General features: G+C 37.9%; 1 pseudogene; it reads left to right on the top strand.

The window, feature by feature from the left end:
- Positions 1–10,000, top strand: part of LOC137971091 (uncharacterized) — a 15,293-nt pseudogene that overhangs the window by 1,758 nt on the left and 3,535 nt on the right.

Here is a 10,000-nt window from a genome sequence, read left to right as displayed (position 1 = left end):
CAGAGTGACTTCCGTTCCACAAAAAGTCAGATCATTCCGCTTACAAATAACCAGATAAAAAAATCTTTAAAATAGTTAAATGAATAACAATCGTTTATTTGAATCTCTTGCAATTAGAATAAAAACTGAATTAACATGGGTAATTGCAATCATTACTACAAATATGTGCACTGCATGTAATTATAACATACAAACACTAATAACAGTCCAATATTACGAACTAATGTTCAATTCTAATAATAACATGGTATTTGGTGGTAAAGAAGTCCTGGCTTCTCTTAGTTTTTCCAGTGGTTTGGTAGGCTGCGTAGCGCCTGATCCTATGTTATACGGTATTGACTCCAACATAGGCAACTGCACCAGGAATGCCAATGGGTGTTCTCTACTCTGCGTTGCCTCTGTCATCATTCATCATGAAACTTCTCACATAAACTGTCTCTATCTATCCGATAGAGTGTCTTCATTAGTCAGCACCAGGGCTTGATCATATGAGCAGTCCGGGTAAATGATCTTCAAAGCCCTTTTTTGAATTGATTCAATGCTATTACAAAGGTACTCAGGGATATTTTGCCAAATGTCATATTTTAGGATAGACCAAAACACTACTCCTATAGACAAAAAGTATGATGTGTTCGGGAATTCACACCGCCCTTTTCAGAAGTCGTAAGGCATAGAGTCTCTTAGATGCCTTGGTAACAAGGTAATCTATGTGATGATTCCATTTGAGCACTTCGCTGATACCTACACGTGATAGTTTATATGAGGAAACGCGCTCAATTTGACAGTTGTCGGCACATAACGGTCTAATTACGATGTTTGGATTTTTCATTAAGTTAACCACCACTTCTTTACATTTTTTTGGGTTACATTTCATAGTATGCGGATTAGCATTATAGCACAGTATTAATTTTGTGAATGTCCCTAACCGGTGGAAAAACAAGCTGATTCAATTACGTGGGTAGACTTAATTAATTAAAAAGGGCGAACTTGAAGTTCCTTCGTGCGTAAATAAACAACTTATCAACTGCTGCGGAAAGTTTCCTTTCGGAAGAAAAAGAGAAGAGTTTTGCCAGAGTACTTCTATATCGAAATGTTCGAATACAGTCAGCGACGATGGAGCTTTGTGTTGTTAACTCGTTCTGTCAACTAGACTTGCATTGCAGAGGAACTTTTTACATCTTCATTGGGTAAGAGTGTTTTCTTATCTTTTTCTAAGTAGAACGATCTGACTCTTTTTTTGAAAGAATTGACTATGCTGGAACGATCTGGCCTTGAACTAGAGACTGTATTTTGCCATCCTTCTCCGATATTCTAAGGAGAACAGCTATAACGGGAATTGGAACTTGAAAACCCTGTTGACCGACTTCCTTTAGCAATGGTAATAGTCCCTCTTATGTTAAATGATGGTCGCCTGATTCCCAGAAAAAGTCAGAGGAGCTGATTGAGAAGATGGAAAGAGAGAGAGAGGCTCAGACTGAGAGTCGAACAATTTTGTCAAGTTCGTAAAGTCCGCTATCAATGTTCACTAGTGTTTGAGCCACATATACATAATCTAGTCTCCGAGCCTTGCAAGCCCTCAGTCAACTACATCAGCGGTTACCATAATTCAAGTTCAAGTTCTTTATGCGCCCGTGAAGTTCACATTCAAAAGTTGCAAGTTGAATTTAAAACTTGAAAGTTGAATGTGAACTACAGAATTTTCCACTTCAATGTCAAATTCAAAACTGCAATGTTGGATATAAAACTTCGATGTCGAATATGAAAATCAAGACTCGAATTTGAAACTCGGATGTCCACGGGCTACCATGCGGGAGATCGTGAGTTCGACTCCTGCCGGACCAACACTCAGGGTCTTAAAATAACTGAGGAGAAAGTGCTGCCTTTATAATTATATCCACAAATGGTCAGACTTTCAAGTCTTCATGGATAAAGACTGTAAACCGAAGACCCATTTCACAACCTATCCTGTTAAAAAAACACTACAAGATGTTCAAGAAGCTATAGGTTACACCCTGTTCGTTAAGAGTATGTGTGGGTAAGGTGGGTGAGTGGTTCTCTGCCACCAAAACCTTTTTTGACCTGCAGGCCTGTTGTACATTTAGAAGTCAACTATGAGCTTACAGCTGCTGTTTTTATTCACGTGTTCTGTGAAGGGGATTTGTCACAGTTAAGGGGTGGCACCCATGAACACTTTCTGAAACAATTCTGTCTGTTAAGAAAATGGGCTATTCCCCCTCCCCCCCCCCCCATCCTTTTTTGGAACACTTTGAATATTTCTCAGTCTCAATCATTATGTTCTTTTTCCTATTCAGGAAAGCATACTTTTTGCTAAGTAAATCATTATAATATTTTCTCTTTAGAACAATGTTACTATTTTAAATTGTAATTTTGTTTTATTTTATTTTAATTAATTGAAGGATAAATGTAAAGTGCTCTCGATCTCATGGAAAAAGCACCATAGAAATTCATTATTATTATAAGTATTATAACGAGAAAATTAATACTTGTTGTTGTTGTTGTTGTTATTATTAATAATGATTATTATTATTATTATTATTATTATTATTATTGTTGTTGTTGTTGTTGTTAGTATTATGTCCAATATTGAATCCACAGATTTGACTTAAGAATCTGGGATGTCTCGCTTGGAAGCAGGTGACAAGTAGCCAAAGGTTTCAAGCAGGTTTAGGGTTAGGGTTTGCTCAGGATACGTGCCGTACCCAACCGTATTATGCTGACTTGTGAATAACTTCCAGTCTCATTTTCGCTTCCAGTTTGTCCAAAACCATTGTAGACCTTAATCCACCAACTACAACTTGGACCACACAGACTTTTCTCATATTCCATAGTCTCGTGATTTCCTTCTTTAGCAACTGGTATAATTTGTTATTGTTATTGTTATTTAGGAATTAAGTAATGCACGAGGGAGCCAATGATGTCTTTTACTCCAAATTATCATATTATGCCAAAGTGGGCACATGCCACATGAATTATAGTGACAGGTATTAACAAAACAACTAAATGCAAAGGCGACAGATTATGCCATTTTTTTACCAAAGCCTCACACGCATAATTCCGTTGGTTGGGCATGGTCAAGAGCTGGTGTCTTACACCTATAAATCATGAAACTTTCTCAATAAACATCACACCTTGCATCAAACTATTAAAGGATCTGTTCTGCAAAGCCAACCAATTCAGGTACACTGTAAGCTAGGTGCCAGTCCAATAGCTGAAATTTGAGGATGTGATCAATTTGTTGCTAAACTATGCAATCCCTTGTAGACATTAGGTGATATGGACTCACTCCACCAATTAAGGTATTAGGCCATCGGAACAGTCAGAAGGAGTCATTTTCTTATGGTCGGGCTGACAGGGAAGGTTTGCTAACACCTTTAGGCAAATTACTTGCCACTGACAGCCAATTAAGGCAAAGCAGAGACTTTCACTCACCAATCTACCCAGCTGACAAAGCAGGGGCACCACTGTTATTATTGTTATTGTTGTTATTATTATTATTATTATTATTATTATTATTATTATTATTATTATTATTATTACTGTTATTACTATTGTTATTTGATTTGTGCACCTCTTATGGGATGATTACCTCAAAGTGACCATCTCCCAGTTTGCCTGATTCTTGGATTAGAGCAGTGCAGTGCAATCACAGGATCATGGGTTCAAGCCTGGGTTTTTACCTACAATCCTAGACAAAACTATTGGGAAGGTTAGCACTTTTGAAGTCTTCATTGCTTCTCTCCCCTCATACAGAAATACAGCTCTGGTGTGGTTCATTTACATAACATTCCCAACTACTTTTGTCTATGATTGTCTGAAAATTCTGGGTGTGGTCTTAAATTAGAAAGACAACTTTTTTCTTAGCGTTTACAGTGCCTTTGAAACACAAACACAATTAGTGCTTGCTTTAACATTTAACTGCTTTTTGCCATGTTATTGTGAATTTTAGGCGTTCATCTGGTTAAAAATAAGGCAGGTTTTCAACTTTGATACATGTGTTAGGACGTCATGTTGCATTAGTGTCTCAATGGTATTAAATTGTAGAGCAAATGACATGAAGAAAATTTCTTCGTAAATGAACAGAAAGGGGAGGAGACTAAATGATAGTTAATTAAAGCCAAAAAGCTGGTCTTGAAAGGTCAAACGAGTTCACGGACTAAACTCTTACAATGGCAGATGTCAGTTGCACTTTGCCAAGTTGAGAGCAGCGCCTTTTAAAAACGTCACGTGCATTTCAAACAGAGTCACATTAAGTAAGTAAATTAACAGTGATTACTTTTTTTGCACCAGTAGCGTGAGTAGGATGGCCTGTCAATCATTGACCTATTTTGGGAACAGTAAACGTGTATGTGAACATTGCTCCATGACATTACTCCATAAGAAAATGCGAAATATATGCCCAATGAATGTGAATATTTTGCAACAATAACGTAGTTATATGTAAAGCATACTGGAATACGTACACTGTATTTCTGATTATGGACAAAAGTTATTGTATCTACTTATTTTCAACATTACTCCATTGAAACCATGTATACACAAAGGTTAATTAGATGCGTTATTTCAATTTTAGCTCTCTTTATGGAGTAATGTTGCAGTTTACCTAAAATAAAGCTGAAATGACCATGCAAAGTGCTACTACTATTTCCTTTGAAACCCTTTACACTCCAGTTTCAATAATTTATCTGTAGCTGTGCTTTAAAGGCATTATTTTAGGCTTCGAAAATGGAGTAATGTTGGGAGTGATGCCGGGAGTAATGTAAGTGCTCTCGCACTGCTCGCACAATTTCTTGCTAAATCGATCGAAATAAAACAGTTTTTGGCATTCTTCCAACGTCCTCCAAAAAAGAAAGCTATCTATTAACGAATATGAAACATCAAACAACAAAAAGGTATTTTTTATGGCATTCTGACTTAGTAAACACTTCCCCAACAGAATGGATTCTGGAGTAACGTTGTGAAGCGTCACGCAAGTCTGAAATCCAAATCATAAAACGATGATTTTAACCAAATTTCAGTATTGTGAGATTTTATTTATGCATTGGAAAGTACATTATAAGAACATGTCCAGAATAACAAATGGAAGCCACATGTCAAATTCTACGAGAGTTATTAGCATTCAAAGCAGATGTCCTACTCGCATACAATCCTAGACAAAACTATTGGGAAGGTTAGCACTTTTGAAGTCTTCAATGCTTCTCTCCCCTCCTCCCTCCTTCAATGTTGTGTAAAACTGAATGGTTTCAGTGGAAAATTGTTGACTTACCTTCCAACATTGAATAGGGGGGAGGGGGGCTATGTAAGAGAAAGTAAAACTATTTCTTTTGAGCTTTAACAGAAGCAGGTTGAAATACAGCTCTGGTGTGGTTCATTTACATAACCTTCCCAACTATTTTTGTCTATGATTGTAGCCTTCTTCGCAACTGCTTAAGTAGTGCTGCTAAACTTTGTTGACCTCAAACTCTCAATGAAGTATTATAATTTCAGTTTCCACATTTTAAATATACCAGTATGAACATTTAAATATAACTCTATAACTTTCTATCATGTTAGTTCACTTCAGATGACATTAATTTAATACCACTGCATTGCACTGTTGGGAATACTGACGTGTTATTGGGTCCTTAATTTCTTTTAGCTTCAGGAGCCGAGCAAGGCATTTCTTTCCCTTCCTTGCTGTACATATTGCTGTGGTGGTCATGTTTGGATTGGATTTAAATCATTTTCATCAAGGAACATTTTTCAGTTCAGGAGGATCAGAATCTTTTTGTGTAAGACATTAATTTTTATACAATATTTAGTGATGAACACATTTCTGTTTCCTTGTGTGTTGTCCAATGTGAAGAAATCTGGATTCCAGAATCCAGCAAATGTGAGGCTTTGGAATCCGGAATCCAGAGCGTGGAATTGGGAATCCATTGTATGGAATCCAGAATTCACAAATTTCGATGGAATCCAGGATTCACTTCTGTGGAACTAGTAAGTTTGGAATCTGCAATCGACAACTCGGGATCTGGGATCCACTATTCGGAGCCAGAATTCACGGGCTGGGATCCGGAATCCAAGAGGTACGTGGATTCCTTTACATTTGTCCGATAAAACATGTTACTCTGTCTCATGACATCAACATGATCACGAATAACAAAGAATGGCAAACTTTTCATAGTTTTACATATTTTTAAAAATTGGTCTGTGATTTATTCATACCAAACTCTCTCTGTGAAAAATAGAACTAAAAATTCAGGTTCTATGCTTGAAAGATATATGAATTTGTGCTTTTAAATTAACGCTTTCAGGTCAACCTCTCTAATGCTCATTTGCAGAGGCATTGAAGACACTTTGTTCTGAAGAAATTACCAGTAGCCTAAAAATTAGAATATTATTATTATTGTGGTTTTGCTCTGAAGAGTATGAGTGAAGCACAGTTCTCATCGAAAGTTCCCTCAGCAGGGGATTCTAGTTCTGTCACTTCTAAAATTCATAAGCCAAAAAACAAAAGAAATCACTATGGTAAAGGAAGTCTGGATATGTGGTCTTAATTAGCATAAAATCTTGCCACCTTTGATCCCAAATATCTCTTAAAATACTGATTCCTTTGAGAAGCAATATCAAACACTTGAAAGAGTGTTTCATCAGATATCCAAACACCTCGAAATTGGTTAAAAAACTCGACCTTCAACGGCCTTATTTTTCAACTCACTTCTCAGTGTTTGGATATCCGATGAAACACTCCTTCTCATGTTTGATATATTACATCATTTCAAAAAAATTATCTGGAGCAGATTCATAGCCACTTTTACCACTGGAAATTTTTAGGGTGGCTCTGTATTTGTCCAGCGAATTTTTTCTTAACTTTGCAGGGAGTTTTATCTTAGCCTGCTGGTCACTTTCCAGCAATAAAAATTGGGGGTGACTGTGTCAGCTTTTGAGATATCACCGTTTAAAGACACAATACAGGGCGTTTTAAACGACTCGTTTTTTGCCATGGTGACCGATTACGTCATATTAATGAGTGAAAGAAATGTATAGTGTGCATCAGTGAAGCAATTATTGGTGTTTCATTTGGTTCCATAACATTGCCGTTACGTGAAACAGTGTTGTAGAGTCATCCTTAATTCTAATTAAAGACATTGATTCCGAAATTGTTGAAACTGGTTAATAAGCCACCTCCAGAGCTCTCAAGTCTCACGCATTTCGATGCAATCTCACGCTCTCACGCCAACACACGTATTTCTCACGCATTGGCACTTTTCTCATAGGTAACTCTACCTTTTAAGCTTTCAGAAGTGCTCATGAATTCCGAATTCGTTCCTTCACTGGCACTGAACTTCGGCCAAATTGTTCAATCTGTTCGTGTGCGACCAATTTTCTTGTTTCTTCTGGACTTTTACCCGTTAATATATGAAGTATTGGCCGATTTGTTAGCTCAGGCTGACCATAATAGCATGGGCTCTCTTAGCAAGCAGCATCATCGAGGACTCGACGGTGCATTTCCAGTGATTTGAGAAGTCTGAGAAGTGCAAATTTCAAAAATTTCCCGGGGGAACGGCCCTCAGATTCAAGAAACACAGGACACTTGTGTCTTTGGCGCATTCTCCAGCAATCATCTCACTCTTTAAAAACTTTAAGAATTGAGAGCTCTGGGAATTTCTCATACAACTATTGCCTCGCGCCTTTGGCGGGTTTGGGCAAGGAGACGGCCGACACTTCAGACTAGTGACAGCCTTGTCCTAAAAAAATACCTGCTGACCAAGGAGCCTCATGACTGGATAATAGCCGTGACACATGCACACATTGCGTGCCTATTTTTACCAAATCTGTATTGTTTTTGGAACATTGAAGATCCCGTTAAATGCGAAGAGTCGTAGACACCATTGACCACCATTGGAATCTTAGAAGTTGAAAAATAGTGTGTACCGTAGCTTTGAAATAATTCTATGGCTCGTTCTTTTTTTAGGTTTCCATAGCGTTGACAGCCCCGTTACTTGGGTGACAAACCGCCAGAGTTACCCAGACAAGATTATAATAATGGTCTCCTTATCATGTTCCCTTCTCATGCTAATGTTCGGTGGTTTGCAAGATAGAATTACTAGTTACAAGATGACTTTCTTTGACGGAGTATATGGGTTTATGATGGCTGGCTCTCTTGCCTTCTTCACTATTTATGGAAAGGAGTATTTAACTAAGGTTTGTTCGCAGATGCATAAACTGAAAGTCTTAGTATTCCAAATTCACTTTACTGTATAAGTCCATTTGTGGGGCCTGTAACCTCCAATTATTTTTATTTTTATTTTTGGAATAAGCAATTTATGACCTAACTTCAGGCGAGAAATGAAACAAATTTCAGTGTGGGAAGTGCCAAAAATTGCAAAAAATACCCCTTCCAAGAACGTAAGGGACCACTTTTCCCTGGTTGCGAATCTGTTAGGTTATAATGTTTTAGTAAAGAAATCTGTAGCTGTCAGGCAACGTAGAACCGAAATTCTTAGATCAGTTTGACTCTACCGAACACACATTTCACCGAAGATTATCGTTGGGTGCTCCTGATAGTCACCGACTTAGTTTCGGAGAAAGAGGCAAGAGAAAAATGCCTTTATTTCGATAGATGGGTCATCATAACGATATGTAGCCTCATTTGCTCATCCGTCGAAAATCATAAAAATATGTTAGAGTGAAGGTTTCTTTGCATAGAAATAGGAGTGGTTTTTTTAGATAGTTGGATGCTACAAGGGATGACGTAAACTTTAGAGTTAATCGTCAACGATCGTTTTCGCAAGCGCCACCCTTTGTAACCACTTCCGGAACTCCCGACACAAGGAAAGAAAAATATAAAAAAAGAACACTTCTTACATTGTGATTTTTTTCATTTCATCATATTTTTGTATATTGTAAGAAGAGTAAGTGCTTCGTGTTTTTAAAAATAGGGGTCACCGAAGATCTAAATGAGTAAAATCGATATGATGTTGCTAAGGTCTTGGAAAATTTTGTTTGTCACGTTTTTGCGTGACCTGTCGAGGAAGGACTGGAACCCAAAACCGGGTCTATCGATGAAAGACTAACCTTCCTCGAGTTTTCAAAACTTTCATCCACTACTCGATTGGCTACCTTTTTCAGACCTTTTCCAGCCTCCCGCTCCTTTCTCTTTAACGTTTCATGATGAATTGGAATATATGTGCCATTCTTTTGCCTGCCTGGAAATTTTTCCCCGGCGCTTTTGTGGCCATGATATCTTAACTAATGCTTGAAGTAATGCGTGACATATTACAGTCGCGTTTCTTGTGCAGTAAAAGTTGCGCACAAACAATTAGCACGAGCCTTTGAGTAGAGCCCTGTGCACTATATCCTTGAGTCAACCTTTGTGCATATGTTTCTATTAGGGAGCTTGAACACGCGCGTTTTTGAGACGCGGACGGAAACCGGAAGTGAGTTGTTTTCTTTTAACTTGTCTTCACACAACCACATTTACATTATCTCTCTGTCCTGGCACGTGGAATGTTCTCTTCCGGTTGCCATCCGAGTCTCAAAAACAGGCCTTCTTTAAGCTCCCTTTTAGAACTAACCCATTCAGCAAGAGACACACGTTTACATCAATTTACACCAATTTGCATACATTGTGCTTGTAACGTTATTCTAATTGGCCAATCTGAACAGTGCGCGCAGAGCCGAAGAACTCTTTTCTTTCTAAAATTAGAAAGAAACGCGCAAAGGTTGACTCATAGGGTTTGGCTCCAACGCTTTAGTCTTTTCAACGAAATATTATGCAGGTCCCTGTACTTAGTGACGCTGCAAATCTGATCACCAACAGTTCGATCTGTTATATGGGTGATGGATACTTACCCAACAGGCAGAGTCCTTTTGATCTTCTAAAAAGACTAGGAAAAGAAAAATCGGCACTGGACAACTCCTTTCCTCTTCCCGATTTTTTCTAGGAAGATCGAAATGAAGTTGCAGTGCTTGCAAGTAATTTGAGTTCATTGTTTTT

This window comes from Montipora foliosa, chromosome 9 (assembly GCF_036669935.1).
Source record: "Montipora foliosa isolate CH-2021 chromosome 9, ASM3666993v2, whole genome shotgun sequence".
NCBI classification, from domain to species: Eukaryota; Metazoa; Cnidaria; class Anthozoa; order Scleractinia; family Acroporidae; genus Montipora; species Montipora foliosa.
Note: the sequence above shows the minus strand (reverse complement) of the source record. Positions and strands in the feature narration are given on the sequence as shown.